Source organism: Saimiri boliviensis, chromosome 14, assembly GCF_048565385.1.
Source record: "Saimiri boliviensis isolate mSaiBol1 chromosome 14, mSaiBol1.pri, whole genome shotgun sequence".
Taxonomy (NCBI): domain Eukaryota; kingdom Metazoa; phylum Chordata; class Mammalia; order Primates; family Cebidae; genus Saimiri; species Saimiri boliviensis.
In genome coordinates this window covers 26380883-26403277 of record NC_133462.1, presented here as the reverse complement: position 1 = coordinate 26403277, position 22395 = coordinate 26380883, and positions in this window count along the sequence as shown.

Sequence of the window (22395 nt, the reverse complement as noted above, 5' to 3'; positions counted from 1 at the left end):
GATCAATATGCCTGGGATTGCAAATCAAGAAAGCCCAATCAAGGTAAAATGGGAGAAAGTGGTAGAAGAAACCGTGGTAGGAGCCTCTTCTAAAGTCATTGGGCTGGGGGCGGAGGTGATGGCTGCCCTGGGGCCTGCAGGGAGGAGGGGCCTCTGCATGGAGAGGTGGGCGTGGGAGGGGGCAGGATGGACACTCAGGTGGGAAGACAGCCTGTGGGGAAAAGGCCTTAGGAGGCCTGGGCCTGAGCTGGGCTTGGAAGCAAGATCAGGTCAGCATGGCTGGAACACAGTCAGTGAAAAGGTGGAGCTGGGCCTGAGGGGCACAGCCACGAGTGGAGTTTACCCTGAGTAAAATGCAAAGTCACAGAAACTTTCATTTCAGGGCTTATTTGTAATTATTGAAGGATTTTGACTAAGGATGAGATATACATTTTTGACCCTAAAAATATTCTGTTAGCAGTAGATCTCAACCGAGGCAGTCCAGCCACTCCCAGAAGACATGGCAAACCTGTAGGGACACTTGTGGCTGTCACGATGCTTGGAGCACACTGTCGACATTGGGAAACCCCAGGCATGCTGAACGTCCTTCAATGGACAGGAAAGTCCTGCACAGTGAAGACTGGTCCCGCCAGATGCCACAAATGTGTTTGTGATGAGATTTACCTGGCAGCTGTATGGAAACATGAGTAGAGGGAGGCTGGGCACAGTGATATGAGCTTGTGGTCCCAGCCACTCAATAGCCTGAGGCTGGAGGATCACTTGAGCCCAGGAGGTAGAGGCTGCAGTGAGCTCTGATTTCTCTGCTGCATTCTTTTCTTCATGGCTTGAGCCCAGCCGTCTCCCCAGCTGCTGGCATTTGGAATAAGTTACTTTCCTTTCTCCGACCTCGCCTCTTGTATTCAGCGTGACAGGTGATGAGCAGCTGGGCCTGAGTTCACTGCAACATCATGTTCTAAAGCCTATCAGTTGAGGGGGAATTATTTTATCTATAAAACTATCTCTGTCTTATTTTGGGTTCCTGCAGAAGGAGACTCTGTCCAGCTTGTGGGACAGAGATCCTGTAAAAAGAAGAAAAAGAGTAGAGAGAGAATGAGTGGTAGTAGGGACAGCATTAAGACAGCACTGGAGTTTTCTAGGTAGAAAAAGATGATGCTGAGAGGGGTTGGAGCCTCAGAGACAGAGAACAGTGGGAAAGTGGGCAGATACAGCAGACACTGTGAGGCTGAGTACACGGTGTTTCGTGTTAATGAGATGCGGTCCCAGTGTTGGCGGCACTCCTGGTGGCAGTGAGCAATTGTCTGGAGTTGGCAGCTAAGAACCTATGTGAAAAGCACCTGGCTCAGGCAGTCACTCAGAGGTGGCAATAAAGACAGTTTAGAGCAAAGCAATGGGAAGTTCGTCTAGAAAAGGACCCTGTGGGCAAGTTGTTGCTGAAGGTCTTTATATGTAAAGCTAGTGTCTTTATATTCTGAATGTATTCTTTATATGTTGAAGGTCTTTATATACAAAGCTAGTGTATTTATATACTAGAAGCTTCTCCAGTGAGCTTCCAGAGTATAAAGACCTAGCTCCTCCCTCTGTGAGGGGGTTTTCCCTAGAAGCCCACCAGAATTGCCATCTCCCTTCCTTCCCCACACGCCTAACAAAGCCTCGCAGCTGTAATTTGAGTGTTCACCACAATTTTTTTTAAAGCCTCTGAATACTTGCCTATCACTCCGAAAATTAGCTGCCATACATAATTAGGCTAATTTGGCATAATATTCACCGGAAATGTGAACATGTTATTAATAACGAAAGCAAACATACGGAGCAGATGTCTGTGCTCTGCCGAGAGAGGGTGGCTAAGACATTAGCTCTGCACACAAATCCTCGCCATGCTTCCCCCAGTCAAGAAGCCAGCATGACTGGGAAAGACCTTGCAGAGCTCCGGGACCTTGGGAGAGTCCTCACTGGGGGTTATTTACTGGGGCTCCATATTCCGAATGTAGCGTTAGCATTCCTTCCAATAGATACTCCTCACTTTGGGCAAATTCAAAACACAATCCCATTCAGAAGACACTTACTGTGTCTCCTCTCTGCCTGTTGATCAGCCCTAACCTGTATCTTCTTGTGGACTGACAAAGATTGCAGAAGAGACCCTGGAATGAGGACAACCCAAGGTTCATGGGGTGGACCGAAATATACTAGGTGAGAAATGGGAGGTGCAAATGATTAGGAATCACTAGTGTCTCTGCCCAGCTGCCCTGTCGTATTACAAAGTGCCCACAATACATGACGCTTCCTGTGGGCCTGCTGCCCTTTCCCACAGGTGGCATGGAACTGAGCTGGACACCCACATGTGCAAGTGCCCATGTGAACTGCCAGACATCAAGGACAGCGTTTAGAACAAGCAAACCTAAACCCATGGCACTGAAGGTATGGGTATTGGTCACAAGGTTAGGCTACAGTGGGGACACAAACCATGATCTCTCTCTCTCTCTCTCAACTCCCTGACAATTCACTATAGCCAATTTGAATTTAGAAATTACAATTATTTTTTTAAAGTTTTCTAAGTTTTTAGGTCAGTTTGGTCTGTCTGTCACATTAAATCACCCGAGAGAATGTATTTGCCATAGATCAGACTGTCTTTTAATTTCTTTTAAGCGCATTCTCATCAAGGCTTCCCTAATTATGTTCAGTCAATCATAGCAACATGGAATGTGGCATCCATGCATTAAAAGGCAGTCTTATAATGACGTTTGGCTAGTAGGAACTAGAGATGTGTTGTCAGATGTTTCTGAACCATGTTGAAACATTAGATCTGAAATGGAACCTGGCCAATACAGATTATCCTCACCATCATACTAGGCTGGCTTGGAGAAAATTAGGCAAACCACTTTTCTGTTCCAAATATATATGGAGACCTGTGACTTTTTAGAATCATTTATGAGGTTACAGCAGACATTGTTGATGGGACCAATCCCTTCAGTTCACCTGAGGTCACCTGAACCAGTGATAGCTGGTTCTCAGCTTGGTGACAGCCTCCCGCCTCAAGCATTTGCCCCTGTCTGCTTCTCTGCTGGGACTTTCTCCAGCACCACCAGTATTTGCTTCACTAAGTGGGGACAAACACCAGAGCTTCAGGGGCAGGGCCACAGGGACAAGCCTCAACCAACAGTGATGGGAGTCAGTGAATAAATGCTTCCACTTCCCCACCTTCTGGTGGGTATACTTCTAGGCTTGTTCCACGGAGTGCCTTAAAGGGTCGCCAGCCAGGTGGGTTCCCAGTAACTCACTCACATGAGCAACCTTCATCAGCTTTTCCGTTCCGTTTCATTTCCCCACTCCCTCACCTGTGCTTCCTCAATTTGTCTCCAAGAAGATAGAATCACAAGTCCTTAAATGAGAGTCTCCTTCTGCAGGAACCCAAAATAAGACAGAGATAGCTTTATAGATAAAATAATCCCCCCTCAACGGATAGGTTTTAGAACATGATGTTGCAGTGAACTCAGACCCGGCTGCTCATCACGTGTCACGCTGAATACAAGAGGCGAGGTGTGGGGAAAGAAAAGTAACTTTATTCCTAATGCCGGCAGCTGGGGAGACGGCTGGGCTCAAGCCATGAAGAAACCATCTTCAGTTGCAGGCTGGGTGAAGAGTGTAAGAAGGGAAACTTCGTATAAGAAGAAACATGTGGGGGCCGCACAGGGTAAGCGTCTGCATGTCTCTTTTTGAGGGCTGTCTCGGGCATCTGGAGGTCTACTTGTCGTTATTTTGACTGCAGCCTAGTGGCGGATGACTCATTGTTCATGACTCCCCATAAGTAGGAAGATTCCACAATGGGGAGCCCGTGCCTGGTTTAAGATGAGCCTCTGGGAGTGTTAAGCAAGCCTGCAGTTAGATAAGCATGCTCGGTGCAAGGGAGTGTCTGGTGGGAAAGGCAGAGGAACACAAGTTTCAAAGCGTACTGCAAGGCTAATCTCTGAGCTTAGAAAAAAGAGTTCTAAAATGCATTTTGAAGCTACGATACTTGGTGACAGTATTTTCGTGTATGTTTCTGGAAATGTTTGTATATTTATTTTTATATCGAGAGACATGCATAAACATTTGAAATAAATGAGATCAAATGATGCAATAAACAGAAAGATATACCACCAAGACTGCCTTACTTAGCAGGAAGCTTTCTGTCCCAGATGCTGAGAGTGCTGCGGAGGGCCCTCAGAGACTGCCCATCCCAGAGTGCATGCAGCCCCTGGGTCCATCCCCATATTGGGTCTTGGCATGTGGCGATGGAGGAGCCATAATGGGGAAGGCCAAGTGGAAGCTCCATCACTGGCCAAAATAATGATGATGAAACAATACCACATTCTAAGGGTAGGTGGGGAGATGGGATTAGTGCCACCCTTAAAGGTCTTAGGAACGCAGGGGTAATGGTCCCTATTATATATTCATTTCACTCACTAATATGGCCCCTGAAGAACTAAATGAATTCTGAAAAATGGCTTTAGACTACTGAAGACATAACCAAGTAGTAGCTCATTTGCAGCTAAAATAAACTCAAAAATAAAGGTGTGGGACCTTTGTAAAATAAGCAAAAAAAAAAAAATTACTAAGGAGCAGAAAAAAAGAATTATGAAATGGAGAGCCTTATTATGTTCCTGAAATGGAATATTTAATCAAAACACCCAGAGACTGTAATTCTTTCCATATAAATCCATCGTTTTAACAGTCTCAAATATCAAAGGATTTATTTTCAGATCATGAAGGCAGTATTCTAAAATTAATTTGGTAAAACAAATGAACAAAAATATAGTATTAATGGGAAGAGAAATGGTAGGATGATTCTATTATCATATATGAAATACTAGAAACTAAAATAATTTACATAGAGATAACAGACTTTTTTTTAAATTTAAAAATAGAATACAGAAACATCAAAAATCTCAAAGACCTCTAAAACTTGATTCCTTCTTAAAAGCAATGAGAACACTAGGGGAAAAAAAAACCATCAAAATAACTCTTCCAGACTCTAGAAATTATCCAAAGACTTGCAAAAATGTGAGTCGTATTTATTCAAGAACAGCAGGTGATTCTTGGTAGGTTGGTGAGCTTCGTGATTCTGACCTGCTCCGTATCACGCCTCCCCAGTCCACAGCAGTCTTGAAAACCAGAAACCCCACAACCGTGGTTATTACCAAAACCAGAAATCTGCTGGAATTTTTTGTTTTTTCCAAAGCAAACTTCTATAAATGATGAACGATTTAAATACAAAAAGGAAACCATAAAAGCACTAGAAAAAAATGTAAGGGAATGTATTTATTGTCTGAGAAAAAAAGACATTAATTTTCATATCAAAACTAAAAGTGAGGAAAAGTTCTGACAAATTTGATTATGCTATAAATTTTAAATTTCTGAATAGCAAAAATCAAGATAAAAAAAGAGAGAACTGTAAAATATTTATAGATGCATTGAAGCCTTATTGAACAAATGCGTTTGCAAATCAAAAAACAAAAGGCATTAACAGAAGACAGAATAAACTGGCCAAAACCAAAAATTATGATGAATAGCACTCACATGGGAAGATATAAAATTGAAACGCAATGCAGTGTTATTTTTCATGTATCTGACTATGTTTTACCTTCTTTAAATCTGTCATTGTAAACAAAGATATGGTAACTAATGCCAGCCTAAAAGAAAGAAGCTGTGGTGCCAGGTAGTCTTTATTTACTTATTTATTTGAGATAGAGTTTCCCTCTTGTCACCCAGGCTGGAGTGAAATGATATGATCTTGGCTCACTGTAACCTCCACTCCTGGGTTCAGGCGATTCTCATGCCTCAGCCTCCTAAGTAGCTGGGATTACAGGAACCTGTTATCATGCAGGAACTTGTCACCACGCTGAGCTGATTTTTGTATTTTTAGTAGAGACAGGGTTTCACTAGTTTGGCCAAGTTGGTCTCAAACCCCTGACCTCAGTTGATCCACCTGCCTTGGCCTCCCAAAGTGCTGGGATTACAGGTGTGGGTCACAGCACCCGGCCCCAAAATAGTATTTTAAGAGTTTAGTTGCACCAAGGTGAGGACAGCTGCCCAGGACACACTTCCCAGGTGCCTTGGGGAGTGCTTGGTCAGCCTCTTTCACAAGCAGGTTTTTAAAGTCAACAGGAACAGGGGGTGGGCTAATGATACAAAGTTGTTTGACAGGAGTTCTCACTGGTTTACAGAGACAGCACTGATTAGAGATTGACTGTACATTGTTCACCTCTAGGGTATGAGTTAAGGTGTCCTCTTAGAGCATTTTATGGGCATAGGGTGTCAGTTAGTCTAGAGCCCACACAGTAGGTGGCTTCAAGAAATAATTACTTAGCTCCAGGGGTTATGGCTGTTTGTTGCATTTTAAATTCCTCTCTGGGTCTAAAAATTTAAAGGGGCTCACATTTCTCACATAAAGAGTTTTTTTTTTTTTTTCTTTCTCACTAAAGGCATCCCTAAACAGCAAAGTGGCTATATCTGTTAATATTTTAAATTTTATCCTTTGGCCTACCATTCCCATCTATAGCTATTTTACCCTGTAGAAACACCAAGTACAAAAAATAGGCCAGGCTGGCCACGCACAGTGGCTCACGCCTTTAATCCTAGCACTTTGGGAGGCCGAGGGAGGCAGATCACCTGAAGTCAGGAGTTCAAAACCAGCCTGGATAACGTGGGGACACCCCATCTCTACTAAAAATATAAAAATTAGCTGGGTGCGGTGGTGGGCACCTGTAATCTCAGCACTTTGGGAAGCTGAGGTGGGCAGATCCCCTGAGGTCAGTAATTCAAGACCAGCCTGGTCAACATGGTGAAATCTCATCTCTATTAAAAATACAAAAATTAGCCAGGCACCCTACCTGTAATCTCAGCTACTCAGAAGGCTGAGGAAGGAGAATCCCTTGAACCTGGGAGCAGAGGCTGCAGTGAGTTGAGATTGCACCACCGCACTCCAGCCTGGGTGACAGAGCAAGACTCTGTCTCAAAAAAAAAAAAAAAAAAAAAGCCAGGCATGGTGATGAGCATCGATAGCCCCAGCTCCTCAGGAGGCTGAGGTAGGAGGATCGCTTGAGCCCAGGCATGTGAATCAAGCCTGGGCAACATAGCAAGACCCAATCTTAAAATTAATAAATTAATTAAAATTAAATAAATATATATCCAAATGGATGTTTATTGCAGTGAAGTAATCTCGTGGCAGTCTAAAATGTCTCCCATTTTTAGGTTTCAGCACTGCCCCCAGTCCCAAAGAAGACCATTACCCCTCTCTTCTGCCCCCCAAAATTTCACTGTCCCACTTTTTATTTCTTTTACTTTTATATTATTAATATAAAAAGACAGGAATGCAAGGTTCTTTGAACCGACTGCACTATGGACCACACCCTCGTTAAGCCATGGTGACCCTGTGACCCACACTTACATCTCCAAATGGACTGCCGGAGCCAAAAAGTCTGAGTCAACCTTGTGACACTGGATGCTGCAGCCTGATTAACTGACCCTGCAACATTCTGCCATTGTTCCTGCCTCAACTGATAAACCAACCTTGTAACACTGGACCTTGGATCTTGTGACACCACTCCCCGCCGGCAACACCCTTCTGGCTTGCAAAAACCGCCCTGAACTGTAACTTCTGTAACTTTCCACTGCTTACCCCAAACCTATAAAACCAACTCCTATCCCACCGCCCTATGCTAAGTCCCTTTTCGGACTCAGCCCACTTGCACCGGGTGAATAAACAGCCTTATTGCTCACACAAACCCTGTTTAGGTGGTTTTTTCATTCAGAGCATGTCTTAACAAGTAACAGTATAAAAATTAGAAAAATCGGCCGGGCACGGTGGCTTGCGCCTGTAGTCCCAGCACTTTGGGAGGCCGAGGCGGGTGGATCACGAGGTCAAGAGATCGAGACCATCCTGGTCAACAGGGTGAAACCCCGTCTCTACTAAAAATACAAAAAATCAGCTGGGCATGGTGGCACGTGCCTGTAATCCCAGCTACTCAGGAGGCTGAGGCAGGAGAATTGCCTGAACCCAGGAGGCGGAGGTTGCAGTGAGCCAAGATCGCACCATTGCACTCCAGCCTGGGTAACAAGAGCAAAACTCCGTCTCAAAAAAAAAAAAAAAAAAAAAATTAGAAAAATCTAAATACCCATCAATAGATTTTGATCAACTTATCTGTGAATGATGATGATATTTAATATTAGGGTACCTACATTAAATATGTTACCTCAATGATTATGTCATAGAATACAAATATAAAGTATTTTTTTTTTTTTTTTTACTACTTTTTAAACTTTATGTCAAGGCCTCGTTTCTAGAATCCAGAATATACAAAATGTTGCCAAGAGATTAAAGGCAGCTGTCAACTGTAAAGAATGAGGTTCAGAAGATATGATTAAGGGTGGAGTTTATTTGGGCAGATAGTTTGAGGACGCCCACCTGGGAGACACCGACCCCAAATGAATGGGGAGAGCTGGAATTCGTTTCACTGCTAAAGGCAAAGACAGAAGCGTATGGGGGAGATCAGGGCACTTTCCCCAGGAGACCAGGGCAGAGCTGCAGCAAGCTGAACCATGCATTGCTCCATTCCAAGGAAGATTACTCCACTCCAAGAAGAGGGCTAGTGACCTGAGGGGGTCTTGTCTCTGGCACTGTTTGGTTATTTATAAGCAGAAAAAGGCAGAAGCTGCAGTTGCGTGCCGCCCGACTTGGGCTGCATAGCCATGTTCCTCCCTGGGTTCAGAATCAGGCAAAATTCCAGTAACTTTAAATTATTTTAAGTTTGAATTATGAAATGTCATAAAACTGAAATGCTTCACCCCAAAATATGTCTGAGACATATTCTGAGCTGGCTGTTTAGAGGGCCTGCAGATACAAGGAGCCCTGCAAAGCTGTCTTTTGTGGGATAGATTTGCATCTGAAGAGGAAATAAAAGGATGTGGAAGGCTTTCTCTGAAGCCCTCCTTGTCAAGGTCCAGGAAAGATTAACTGAGAGGCTGACGCCTCTAAATGTCTTGCAGAGAAACACTTACCAGAAACTGCCACCCACCCTGTCTGAGGGCTGCCACCCGGGAGGCTCCAACTGTGTACCAAGACCACCCTTGCTAACCAGGCCTCTTCTCTTCTCTCCCTGCCGTATCCTTTTTGCTATGATCCAAGCTCCTATTTTTTCTGTAAACTCGTTAAAAGCCATCAACTGTCATGACATTTGTTTGAGGTTTTTATACTTTGTATGACTCCTGTTCCCATATGAATGCTAATAAATTTTTTATGCCTTTTCTCCCCCGGTAATCTGTGCATTTCATCTATCTTACTGATTCAAATTACCAAAACTTCAGAAAAAAATTTAAATTTTCCTTCAAAATACAGGAATAGGAAATCAGAGTTGGGAGAGAAATTAAAGATCATCTATCCTCTGTCTTAATTTTTCATATGGAAATTTACGACTCAGAGAAGGGACGTAACTTTCCCCAAAGCACGCAGCAATCAACAAGGTACAAGGTCTCAAGTTTCCTGACTTCCAGTTAAGCGTTTTGCTTCCAGAATTTTCCCAGACTCCAGAAAATGACAAGCCCTTGCGGGGCTGGTCCTTTGTCTCTTCTTCCTTTTCTCCTGTATGATCCACACAGTGTAGTGCAGAGAGCAGAGCCTCAATGAGCAGGTGATAGAAGGAAATTTAACCAATGGTTAAAGAGAAGCACTTGGTTGACCCTCACCCAGCAGGTCTTCCTGGGCTGTCAGGACACAGGACTTCCCATTACGGCCCCTCTGTCCTGATCCCATAGGTCCCATGAACTGTGAGGAGCTCATCCACTCAGCAAAGTGGCTGGAGTCATATAGCTCACTCCTTCAGGGCAAAGATCTCCCCACCTCATAAAGCAAATTCCACAAGGGGCCTCATGAAGAATTTGTATGTCATTTGCTGAACCTTAAGGCCAACATTTGAATTATTTTCCATGGAGAACTGTCTGTTACATGCCTGGTTCTGAGCACTGCCTGGATTTCAGAAATCCACATGGTCCTGTGCTTTTTCACCAGGGCAAGACCCAGCCTGGAGGTTCCATGTCTCCTGATGGCAGTTTTCTTTCTTATTCACTCAGAAACAGATCCTGAAAGAAAAATTCATGAGTAAAAAATGAATCTGGGGCCAGGCACAGCGGCTCACGCCTGTAATCCCAGCACTTTGGGAGGCCGAGGCGGGTGTTGCTTGAGATCAGGAGTTCAGGACCAGCCTGACCAACATGGTGAAACCCTGTCTCTACTAAAAATACAAAAATTAGCTGGGTGTGGTGGCGAGCACCTGTAATCCCAGCTACTTGGGAGGCTGAGGCAGGAGAGTCACTTGAACCCAGGAGGCCGAGGTTGCAGTGAGCCGAGATCACACCACTGCACTCCAGCCTGAGCAACAGACCAAGAGGCTGTCTCAAAAAAACAAACAAAATATCTGGAAAGTGACCCCAGGAAACACAGGTAGGAAAAAGAAAAGTGAGATAGGGGCCGGGTGCAGTGGCTCACGCCTGTAACCCCAGAGTTTCGGGAATTTGAGGCGGGAGAATCGCTTGAGCCCAGAAATTCGAGACCATCCTGGGCAACATAGCAAGACCGCACCTCTATTAAAAAAAAAAAAACAACCTAAAAACATTAGCAGTGGTGCACACCTATAGTCCCAGCTACATGGGAGGCTGAGGCAGAAGGACTGCTTGAGCACAAGAGTTTGTGCTAAGAGCTGTGATTGCGCCACTGTACTCCAGCCTGGGAAACCGAGTGAGATCCTCTTAAAAAAAAAAAAACTGAATAAAAAGGCTGGGTGTGATGGCTCACACCTGTACTCCCAGCACTTTGGGAAGCTGAAGTGGTGGATCATTTAAGCCAATGAGTTGGAGACAAGCCTGGGCAACATAGTGAGACTCTATTTGTAGAGAAAATATTTTAAACATAGCCCTGTGTGGTGGCATGCCGCTGTAGTCCCACCTGCTTGGGAGGCTGAAGTGAGTGGATCACTTGAGGCTGGAAAAGTCAAGGCCTCCATGAGTCAGAGTCATGCCACTCCACTCCAGCCTGGGTGACAGCCAGACCCTCTCTCAAAAAATAATAATCACAATAAATGAGATGGTTACAGGAGGTAACAGTAATGTGGGCAACTGGAGCTTGATCCTTCTGAGGCAGGATGTGCAACCTGACTCCAGAAGTGGGACCAGGACACCAGAACAAACTGAGGACTGGCTGAAACGAACTGTGCAGAGGTAGCTTTCCATAGGACACGCCCTCTAGTGGGTCGAGTCAGTTTACCTTTGCCATGGCAACACCCAGCCATTATCATCCCTTTCCATGGCAATGACCTGATCATCCTGAAGTTACCACCCTCATACTAGAGATCTCTGCATAGACCGCCCTTTAATTTGCATATAATAAAAGGTGGGATAAAAATGGCTGCAGAACTGCCCTGAGCTGGGGTGGTCCTGCTCTGCAAGGCCCTTGCTGCTGCTGTGCATAGCCGCTTCAAGAAAGGTTTCCGTCTAACACCACCTGCTTGCCCTCGAATTCTTTCCTGGAGGAGGCCTAGAATTCTCCCAGGCTAAGCTCCAATTTTGGGCTCATCCGCCCTGCGTCACTTCCAGGGAATCCTGAGAGCAGCATAGAGCACACTCCTCGGACTTAACTGCCCTGAGGACAGAGGAGCTGGGGAATTTGTACTGACTCAAGGCAGCCTCCCATCATGGGCTGTCCATGGTGGGAGGGAAGATTATCCTGCTCATCAGGCCTTCTAACATGCAAAGAAAAAGACCTCGGGTAGTTGGAAGTCTACATTACGATGATAAGACCCAGGGAGGCATGAGTGAGGCACAGACATTAACTTTTACACATATTTTGTCTGCAAAGGAATACTTAAATTTTAGTTAATAGCAGAGACTGAACAAGAAAAAAATTGAAATCTTTTAAGAACCTTAGCTCAAGTCCCCACCCAAGATTGTATTTGTTACCCCAAACTGCCCACCTACCCATTCAGTGACTTCTTTGAGTCTCTCAATGCAAAGAGAGACTTAAAAACTATTTCAGGTTAATCGGAAGTAAAATATCTTGGCATAACAAAATCACTGTGGATGGAAATTAGAGCGACTCTGTGAGATTGCATCCCTGAGCTCAGAGCTGCAATGTGCAATTTATTGGCCTGGAAAGACATAACTGAAGCAGAGAGCATCCTCGCTGATGGTGAGGAAATGGCCTTTAGCAGCTAAGGCAGGAAAATTGTCACCCGGGGACTCTCTGGGCGTGCTCCATGAAAGAGGCCATCTGTGGCTGTTTGTGAGGATGTGTTTGTGAAAAGCACATGGCAGGCTCTGCAAGAGGGTTCTGGCGCCTCTTCTGAGCTTCCCCTCCCTCCCTAGCCCACCGTGCATTGCAACAAGAGCTCTCTCCCTCGCTATTGCTCAGCCAAGGGGTTGGCATGAACTATCCCATGTCTCAAGGTGAGACCTCCACCTCCAGGGCTCTCTAAGTCTTGGCCTGGAAGAGCTGTCCCAGGACAATGGGGCCCTGAAGGAAGAGGAGGAGAACCTGACAATTCCGAGTTGAGAGCAATGAGAAAGCAATAAATTCACAAACCATATTAGTGGTTCGTAGCTCCCTTATGACACGTGCTTTGGTCCTTGTGAAGATGAGGGAGACGCATGCTAACGGGGTGGCTCTTAGTTCTCTGAATGGGTAGGGGGCAATTGTGCCCACAGGGCTGTGGGGCACAGGCTTTGGCTGATCTGATTTTCCACTATCCCCAGTTAAATTGCTCTGCATTGAGAAGCTCCCTTTTGGATGGTGGTCATGCACCCAATTTGAAAGAAAATCTTGATGGAGAGGAAACAGTCATGAGATTCACGAGCTTCCCTGGCAGCAGCAAATCTGGACTTCCAATTCCTGCATGTGTTTGTCTGATGTCTATGTCTCAGACACCTCATAAAACATTATCTGGGGGTCAGGGAGCTGGAGAAACCAGGTGGGCAGACTCTGGCACCCGACGTGACTGCTGGACCCACCCATCCCCAGCCAGTCATATTTTCACAGCAGCAGAAGGTCATCAGAAGATAGCGAAGGAAACTACAGACAAACAAGGAAACGTGAGACCTTGCTCCTCAAAGACAGAGAGGCCGCCATTCTCAGTGCCAGGGCACGCACAATTCTTACAGTTCATACCAGAACAGAGACTTAGAGGCTTCTGTCCAAGTCCTTTCCAAAGGTAAGTTACCACACCTCTCCTTGAGGCATGTGTTCTTGTCAAGCCCAGGAGCCCTGCAAGATGTGATCCCCCAAAGTGGGCCACCTGCCACCATGCACGGCCGCCTCGAGAGTCCCCACTCTTCCCAGAAAGGCCGCCAGGCTTTCTGTACATGAACCTCAGCCTGCCTTAGGTGCTCACAGCACCCCTCCTCTCCCCTCCTACCAACAAGGCTGCTATCAAAATAAATTTTTTTTGAGACTGAGTTTCACTCTGTCACTCAGGCTGGAGCGCAGTGGCACAATCTCGCCTCCCTGCAACCTCCGCCTCCCAGGTTCAAGCAATTCTCCTGCCTCAGCTTCCCGAGTAGCCGGGACTACAGGTGCCTGCCATCATGCCTGGCTAATTTTTGTATTTTTAGTAGAGATGGGATTTCGCCATGTTGGTCAGGCTGGTCTCGAACTCCTGGCCTGAAGTGATCCACCTACCTCAGCCTCCCAAACTGCTGGGATTACAGGTGTGAGCTACCGCGCCTGGCCCAAAATAATCTTTTAATTGTTATGAATTATTTATCCTTAATTTTTCAACTTTTAAAAAATATTTCACTTCTATTTTAGAATAGGGGGTACATACATGTGCAGGTTGTCACATGGGCTATCGTGTGAGGCTGAGGTTTGGGCTTCTACTGAACCCACCACCCAAATAGTGAGCATGGTACCCAACAGGTGGTTTTTAACCCTTGCTTCTCCCTCTCTTCTCTCTCTTGTAGTCCCCAGTTTCTATTTCTGTCATCTTTGTGTCCATGTGTACTCAATGGTTAGCTCCCACTTTTAAGTGGTATTTGGTTTTCCTTCCTTGTTCATTTGCCGAGGAGAATGGCTTCCAGCTGGATCCGTGTTGCTGCAAAAGACACGATTTCATTCTTTTTCATGGCTGTGTAGTATTCCACGGTGGATATGTACCGCATGTAAGACAAATTATTTTTGGTCCCTTGAAATTATCCTGTGTTTTCTTGCTCACTCCTCTAATTAGGTGGTTGGTTTCCCAGATCTCCACTTGTGGAAGGGGAGCTCCTCAAGACTCAACTTAATGGCCTTCTCTCCAGGAAGCTGTGCACACCGCTCCCGTGCTCTCACTCTGCTTGGTTCATCCTTGTCACAGCTTTAGGAGTCTCTGCCTGGGTTGCACCTTCTGATGCACGTGTAGGCCTCTTCCATTGGGCTTCATGTTCCCAAATGCAGGGCTTACCCCATTCGCCCAGGCCTCCTCCTGAACGGGATTTGGATGTTCTGTATATATGTAGGCATGCACACAAATAAATTATAGGCATTCAATAAAGTCTTGTTGAATGAACAGATAAATGAATAGACATTTGCCTGAGTTTTCTAAGCCATCATATTCTTTACCTTCCCCGAAATTGGAAACACGACCCTTAAGGCTGACGGTACTCGTGAGCCAGTGCCACGCGCCGGATGCTGCAGTGGTAACTTGCCCAAGTGCTTTCTCATTCGAAAGCTACAACTCCGTCATTCTGCGTCTGAATCGCATTGTGGTTGGCGTGAGGTACAATCCCAATGTCATCTATCTGCTCTGGGCTGTGGATAGGAATAGAGGTCCCAAGCCAGACTTCAGTTCAAGCCGCCTGATGACAGAGAAGCATAAGCCTCCCAATAGCCCCTCCCGGTGTTTCTGAGTCCCGCAAAGACAGTCTCATGAGCCACAGACCTGGTCTAGCTCCATCACCAAGTAGTGTCAGCCTGACTCTGCCTGCCATGGCCAGGCACCCCCATCAATGCCTGTGCAAGGTGCACCCCCTCCAAATATCCCAAAGTTGCCGGACATGCTAGAGGTGGCACAGGATGGGAGAATCCTGTCCCCTGCCCATGCTACTCTCTCGTGGCCTGCAAACACCAGCAGAGTGGCTTTAGGACCCAGCTCATAAAAGCTTTGGCTGGCTTCTGGTCCCAACCCCTATAGCTATGGGACTCACACTTGGGCCAAGGGCTAGGCAGGGCATGCAAGATGCTGTTCCTTGTTTATCCTTGCCAGCCTGCTCCAATGCACCAATATCTCCTCTCAGCCTCCCAGTTCTGAAACAAAATCCCCCGTGCATTCAATGCATGCAGCAGGTATCACAGGTGGGAGGAGAAGCAGCGAGGGCAACCCTGGCAGCCTGGGCCCTGGCCCACCCACCAATATGCTCTGTGGAACAAGAGCCTTTAATAGGTTCATTGACATTTGCCAAGGTCTGGGCGATGTATTTGCATTCATTATTTCTTATGAACTCTTAGTTGATACAGTTCAAGTATCTGTAAAGGTAACTACTATTCCCTTCAATTTCCAGAGTAAGGAACCAACTGCAAGCGACTAGAAAAGTTGCCTAAGTTCTCAAAACTAGTGTTGGGATTCGAATCTTAGTCCAGGTCTCTTTCTCTCCAAAGCTGTGCTTTAAATCATGGAACAGACTTCTCATGTTAGCCTTTTTCTTTTTGGCTGGAGTGCAGTGGCATGATCTCTGCTCACTGTAATCCCTGCCTCCTGGGTTCAAGTGATTCTTCTGCCTCAGCTTCCTGAGTAGCTGGGATTACAGGTGTGTGCCACCACGCTCTGCTACTTTTTTTTTTTTTTTTTTTGTATTTTTAGTAGAAACAGGGTTTCACCATATTGGCCAGGCTGGTCTTGAACTTCTGACCTTGTGATCTGCCCGCCTCAGCCTCCCAAAGTGCTGGGATTACGGGTGTGATCTACCATGCCCAGCCAGCCTTTTTCTTGTAATTAAACTGTAAGTTTCTCCCTTGCTGTTTGGATATTCACACCTCTCTTACTCATGGGACTTATCCCTGGACTAAGTAGAAACTTGTTGAATTCGGTTAAAACCCTGATTCATTCTAAACTGCTAAGGAAAGTTACCTTTCCCAGAAACCTATAACCTATCTTAGGAGCTCCTCACCTTTTTCCTCAAAGCAGGGAATATACATGAACAAGACATTTAATTACCCCTCGTGATCAGCTCCTACATTCTGTAATAATTATCTTTGGTGAAGTCATTTTGAATCCCCTGGGTAGCATGGACATTATGAACTATTAGAGGCTGTTCTGAAAGCTGGCCATCAGTCTAATTCATATTAGGCCAATTACTTTTACTAAAATTAAAATCTGTCAAGGATAACTTGATGATGAATCCTGGCAGCTAAAAGAGGGCCTTTAGTGAGCCATGCAGCACTCTTTGGCAGAAGCAAGTGATTTCGTTGCAAGGTGAAGGTCTGGTTCTTAGTGAAACTACAAGAGACCAAAGGAATGAACTTCTCTGAATTTGTGACCTTGGACAGAGCCCTGGCTCCTGGTCACCACTCCCGCTGGAACCAAGCAGTCAGCCACAGTTTAGTTCTCTTCTATGGCACTCAGAGGTCCTCAGTACAGACCAAAGTCCAGCTCACAGACCCAGAAACTACGGGTTTTACCCTGTCCTTGGTTTAACAAATCCATGTATTGCCCACATGACACATATCTCCATGTTTCCCTTGCCAATAGAATCCCGCTTTTTCTAGGAGCATCAATGGGATGTGCTAAAACATAATTGTTTTCCCAGCCACCTTTTCAAGAAAGCAGGTCATACAACCTAGACACTAAAGAGACCTAAAAGGAACTCTGCTTCCAGCTTTCTGGGAAAACTTTCTTCTCTAACAACAACAAACAAAATGCACGTGTTTCCCATTTTCTGTTGTCTCCATCCCCCTCTGCTGCATGGAGTAAGCATGCGCTTGCTGAAAGTGCAGCTGAGACAGGCAGGCTGGCTGATTTCCTATTTTGACAGGAGCTGATGTTAAAAGACAAAAATCCTTCACCCAAGCTCTGGCTCATCTAACTCTCAGGCAATCAGTAACAAAAGACCCGGAAGCTACTGATAGCAAATTTCTATCAGGGAGCTAGGGACTTCAAGTACCACGTGTGCAGTCAGACTTATGCTCCAGACTAAAGTTACTTTTTCCTTAACTTGATGCTAAAATTCACGCCCATGGTTGGAGATTTAAAATGCAAATACGACATGCAATGCATAAAGAAGGGTGTTGAGGGCCGGGCGTGGTGGCTCAAGCCTGTAATCCCAGCACTTCGGGAGGCCGAGGTGGGTGGATCACGAGGTCAAGAGATCGAGACCATCCTGGTCAACATGGTGAAACCCCGTCTCTACTAAAAATACAAAAAATCAGCTGGGCATGGTGGCACGTGCCTGTAATCCAGCCACTCAAGAGGCTGAGGCAGGAGAATTGCCTGAACCCAGGAGGCAGAGGTTGCAGTGAGCTGAGATCGCGCCATTGCACTCCAGCCTGGGTAACAAGAGCTAAACTCCGTCTCAAAAAATAAAAAATAAAAAAAAAATAAATAAAATGCAAATACGACATGCAATGCATAAAGAAGGGTGTTGAGCCACTGCACAAGCGCTGGACATGCCCTCAACACTCCTAGCCACGCCCCAACATAACCCTTCCCTGTAAAAGACCAAACTACACACTCTCCTTGGCTGAACTACACACTCTGCTTGGGGCCGCCGCTCCTTGTTCCTTTCTCACACTGACTCCCTGATGCACAAGATAATAAACTCTCCTTTATTGTCACGTCTTGTCCTTTTTCTTGACTTGTATCCTGGGAGCTGGAAAAAACCCAGGGCACCAGTGACATCTGCCGCCCTGCAAACATGACGATCAACTTAAAAATGGAATCCGACCTGGGACGAATGGAAGAACTGAACCATAAAAAGAACCTGGGTCCTTGGAGACACAGGAGCAGTTTCACAGCCTCTCCTGGCCCTCCTTTGAGCAAGGTTGCTGGAGTCAGGGTTCATGAGACTTACTGCTGAAAGTAACAGGTACAGCTGCAAAGACAACTGGAGGAAGATACATAATGACCCCAGCTGAGTGGGAGCATGATACGGTGTGATGGGCGGTTCTATCTAAAGACACTCAGGGCTGGAGGGGTGGGTGGTTCTATCGAAAGACACTCAGGGCCGGAGTGGTGGGTGGTTCTATCGAAAGACCACTCAGGGATGTAGCTGAGGGTGGAAGGTAGATGAGATCAGCATGGGCTGGGAATCCTCTCCACCTGCACCCTTCATAGGATGTCTTCATTCTCACATGTGGAGCGCCTACTGCACTTAACTGTCAGGCACTGGCTGTGCGATGCCATAAATATAATACAACTATTCATGGTTGCATAAAAACATGAATATTTGTAGGTTTGGTATTTCCTAAGTCCACATGTCCCACGGCCGGCCATCTGGACCATGTGAGCCTTTCTCCACTAAGCCCCTGAGGAGGGCTCCTTGACTCACTGGCCAGCACACATCACCACACTGAGCATGAGGCAGAAAGGTCCCTAGGAGAACCCGCGAGATGCCACCCAAGGCCACTGTGTGCTGATGCTGTGAAGGCCCAGTTCTCACCTTGCGTCACTTGGCCTAATTGTCACATTCTCTGGCTGACCTTTCTGAAATAAATGTGTTTCTGAAATTTTCTATTAAGCTGATTTACATTTTACATGTGCTATGAGGGTTTCCAATTTTACTATTTTTTTTTTTTTTTTTTTTGAGACGGAGTTTCGCTCGTTACCCAGGCTGGAGTGCAATGGCGCGATCTCGGCTCACCGCAACCTCCGCCTCCTGGGCTCAGGCAATTCTCCTGCCTCAGCCTCCTGAGTAGCTGGGATTACAGGCACGCGCCACCATGCCCAGCTAATTTTTTTGTATTTTTGGTAGAGACGGGGTTTCACCATGTTGACCAGGATGGTCTCGATCTCTTGACCTCGTGATCCACCCGCCTCGGCCTCCCAAAGTGCTGGGATTACAAGCTTGAGCCACCGCGCCCGGCCCTCAATTTTACTATTATAATCAATCCTGAGTCTCAACTTTTCTGTAAAGTGATTAATTTCTCCCTTGATCTGATTATTGGAACTAGATAATTGATTATCAAGTTTTTATGCAAAAGGAAGAAATCTGAGATAATGTCAATAAACGATTATGGAAAATGTGCCTGTGATGAAGTTACCAGCGTGCCCCCAAAGCTGCTGCTTCCCAGCTGATTGGAAGTCCTCTTTCCAGCTATTTAGGCCAAAAAGAAAAAAAAGTGCTGTTCCAAACATGTTTCTTTCCCTCACAGCCACATTCAATCCTTCAACAAGCCCTCTTGTTCCTACTTCCAGGATGCGTGCAGAATCTGAGCTGCTCTCACCACTTCCCTGCTACCACCCTGCTCCAAGCCACCATCATCTCTTGACTGAATTATTGCATCAGCTCCTCACAGATGTCCTGTTCCCACCCTGACCTCCCTGCAGTTGATCATTCACCACAAGGATACCCCGGGTCACCGTTTTGTTCATACCCTCCAAAGGCCCCCACCTCTCTGGAGTAAAAGCCAAAGCCCCACCCCGCATTCCATTGGCTAACACGGACCACGTGACCTGGCCCACATGGCTCTCTGCCGGTTCTCCCAAGGCTCCCTCCTGCCTGGCTGGCTTAACCACACTGGCCTCTGGCTGCTCCTCGGGCCTGTGCTCTGGCCACTGCCTCTTCCTGGAATGCTCTTCCACTGGATGTCTTCATGGCTGATCACCTCTCCTCCTCACCTCTGCGTTCATGTGTCATCTTCTGGCCTATGGGTTGGACAGGGCCAGGGTGTACCTGGGGAGGCTGGGTGGGAGGGCTCTAGTCGCCTCTGTTCCCAGTTTTCTTAAACCAAAGCAGCTTCATTTCTGTGGGTCTCATATATTGGAGTTTCACAGAAGATTTTATTTGCACAAAGGATGCTAACTACTGCCTCAACAGAAAGCTTGGAAAACCACCAAATCAAAAGAGGCATGGCAGGCGGCTGGGAGTCCTGTTATACCTCATTGCTGAATTTGTGGGAAATGATAAAGTGTGGGCCAGGATGGTGGGGGGAAAGAAATGGATGGCCTTGGGAAACACTGGTCAGGGTGAATTTACCAAACGCGTTTACTGATTGGCTGTGCAAATCAACAAGTTATCTGAGGCAGTTCTCAATCAACGCAAGTTTACTTTGCCAAGGTTACTGGAAGAAATAGAGAATCCCAGAAACAGTGTGTGGTTCGTGCCTTTCTCCAGAGTTGACTTTGAGGGCTTCAATATTTAAAAACGAAAATTGGAGGGAAAAGAGAGGGAGGGCATGGTCACATTACTGAATCCACATGTTGCAAGGGAAAAGGAGCAGGTGGGCAAATAGTCAATCACGCCTCCTTCTCGCACTCAGTAAACTGGCACCTTACACAAGACAAGGTGAACAGAAAGTAGAGATATCAACATGTAGCCTTTTATCTGTAGGTCTCTGCTTAGGAAGAAAAGGCAGCTTCTTGCATGACTCAGCTTTCGGCTAATTCTTTTTTTTGGCAGAGTGCAGTGAGGTCCCAAGATTTTCTTTTCCTTTCGTAGTCATGGGAAAGGAGAAAGAATCAGGGATGCCCTTTGGCTTCTGACATGAATACTAGATATGTGGTGATTGTTTATGCCAAATATTCAAAGTATCTTAGATGAGAAATTCATTGTTACTGAGTTTCGGGTGTTTGAGACGTTTTTAAGAAAACTTTTCATTTCCTGGCTGTCAGGAAATAAAAATATTTTTATTTCCATTCAGTTTCAGGGATAAGGTGAGACACAAGGTCAGATAGGACCAGGGATGAAGGAGTCATCATTATAAATAATAGTGGCTGCCAACTGTGGAGGGCCGGGTGTATGACAGGCTTCGTGGGAAACGCTTCATCTCACAGAGAATTAAAATGACACTATAAACATAAGGAGTATTTGTTCCTGTTGTATTTCTGTTCTTCTCACTCACTTAAGTTAGTGAAAAGTGGGATATGCATGATGAAAGAGGTACGTTATAGAAATGATGGGCAAAGAAGCTGTGGGGCCTCTGGGAGGAACTAGAAGCAGCCGCCGCACCCCTCAGCCCTACTTTCCCACCTCTGGCCCAGCTCCTCTTAGAAGATCGGCTTCGCCCTGCTCTCCAGCTGAGCAGCCTGCCCTGGGCCTCACCTCCTTCAGTGGAATCAGCGTGCCCAGAAAGATGAGCTTCTGTGGCCCCCAGCAGTCACCTGGTCATGAACGCACCCTTTTTTTGTCTTTTTCTCCTCGGTGTCTCACTGTCCCACTCCCTCATTTTACTTCCCGGAGGCTACCTCGACCCAAATTATTGTTTCAGGGTCTGCTTTGACAGATAACTTAACATAAGGCAGAGAATGTGAAGGAAGTTTCATGGGCTGTGCAGAGAGGCCAGAGAAAAACAAAGAGGCCAGAAAACAGAGACCCAAGACCAAGACCTTCTACTTCCCAAGGGACACAGCGCCCTCTGGTGTGACCTGGGGGCATTAGCATCTTCGCAGCCACTAACCACAGACAAGTCATTCATCTCCCGCCTTCCACAGACAGCCTGAAGGGAACCTGTTAATTACACTCTTGATCAGTCAATAGATCAAATGTACAAACGAGCAGCCCATTCCTTCCTTATTATTATTGCCACTGCCATATTCCTGCCCATAATCCCTGGTCTGCAGCTAAGGCTTTGTGCTGTTTTGAAACCAGCAAAAGCAACAATATGAATCTTCTGTTAAACACACACACACCCACACACACACACTCCACTAGGCTATTTTTATTTCCTGGCTGACAATCCTTTTATCATCTCCAGTGGGTAAGAAATTAATTGGGGGCTTGACAATACAATTTTTCCAGAGGTGATTACTATAAACCACTGGGCTGCCTTGCAGAGAAGGGACTGTTTCCAGTCTCAGACTAGGAAAACTCCGTGCATTTTTTGCATTGTTTCTAAGACATCATTAACTACCTTTGAAATGCTTCACTGGCAACCCTCCAAAACAAGCCCTCTCCTTGCTAACAGGGTACATGGGGGAGTTCTCCACATCATTTAGAGAGCCCTATATGCGTAATCTCCCCAAACACAAGCACTCCCTAAAGGATTAGCCAGCAGCCGCTTGGACTAACAATGACACCCCAATATCAGAGCTGAAAAATTACCAGCTCCTCTTCTCTGAAAAAGTGAGGAAAAAGAAGATGGATAGGACAGAGATACCTGGAAGAAGAAAGAAAGGAAACAGGACTAGTCCCATTTATTTTAAAAAGAACATGAGGTTAGAATTTTACCTTCAGTTTCACCTAAAACTATGT